Here is a 1173-nt window from a genome sequence, read left to right as displayed (position 1 = left end):
TGTTTTTAAACCGAACATTATATGAATGACAAACACTAACTTTACTTATTCAGTACTTGCACATACAAGAGCGCGGAGCAAACTGCCACCGGCCAGAACGCATACAGTGTATATACAGCTACAGAACATTCCAGTACAATGATTCTTGACATTTGTGGATACTTCTACTATGTACTCGAATAAAGTATAGAAATTAAAATATTACAGTCCAGCTGTGTTTTTGAACTCATTCAACAGTTTAATATTATAACCACTACACCACGGTGCTACTCAGCTTCTTCTGTGACAATAATGTAGCTAGCGCAGCTGTGGACAAAATAGTTTCAAATAAATTTCTTTCAATTCTAATAAGTGAGCTACAAACATTCAAGCTTTTAATGATGGTTTCTACATTCTGTACATGATTGGCTGTATTGAGGTGAATTTTGATGTGGCGAGATAGCAATTTATGAGAGGTGCTTAAATGCGTGTCCATTTTCCGCAATGTACAACTCAATGTGCCTTCTAAACGACTTGTCAACTGATGTTAAGTTGATGTAACTATCTGGATAAATAACTAGGTGATGTGTGTTCATAAATTTGCAGAAAGAGAGCAACAGAACGTAAAGAACCTAAAAGAAAATAAATGATGACTAACTGACAACCTCAGCTGCCAACAGGTGTTGCTGTTATACCTCGATGTGGACAGCTGAAAATGTGTGCCCCGACCGGAACTCGAACCCGGGATCTCCTGCTTACATGGCAGACGCTCTATCCATCTGAGCCACCGAGGTGAATAGCGCGACTGCAGAGACTTATCCCTTGCACGCTTCCCGTGAGACTCAGATACCCAACTGTCCACAATTCTACATATGTATTGTACCTTATAGACATTTGCCCACCCAATCATTACTCGCGCACGCTTTGGCGATTCCCGTAAGAGTTCCGGTAACCTGTGCGCATTCGCACACATTATTATATAAAGGCAGTAACTTGTTCTCGAAAGAAGAGTTTTACTGTTGATGACCGTGCAGCGTTTCCCTGGAATAAATGATGACTAACTGACAATCTCAGCTGCCGACAGGTGTTGCTGTTATACCTCGATGTGGACAGCTGAAAATGTGTGCCCCGACCGGGACTCGAACCCAATCTCCCGCTTACATGGCAGACGCTCTATCCATCTGAGCCACCGAG

The 1173-nt window shown here is 42.1% G+C and overlaps 1 non-coding gene across 1 annotated transcript; it reads right to left on the bottom strand.

Moving 5' to 3' along the window:
* Positions 1 to 699: 699 nt before the first annotated feature.
* On the bottom strand, positions 700 to 773 carry Trnat-ugu. Its single transcript has one exon. It is a non-coding gene; the product is annotated as a tRNA-Thr (tRNA).
* Positions 774 to 1173: the final 400 nt, after the last annotated feature.

This window comes from Schistocerca piceifrons, chromosome 9 (genome assembly GCF_021461385.2).
Source record: "Schistocerca piceifrons isolate TAMUIC-IGC-003096 chromosome 9, iqSchPice1.1, whole genome shotgun sequence".
NCBI classification, from domain to species: domain Eukaryota; kingdom Metazoa; phylum Arthropoda; class Insecta; order Orthoptera; family Acrididae; genus Schistocerca; species Schistocerca piceifrons.
The sequence above is the reverse complement of the archived record's forward strand: the minus strand, read 5'-3'. Positions and strand labels throughout refer to the sequence as shown.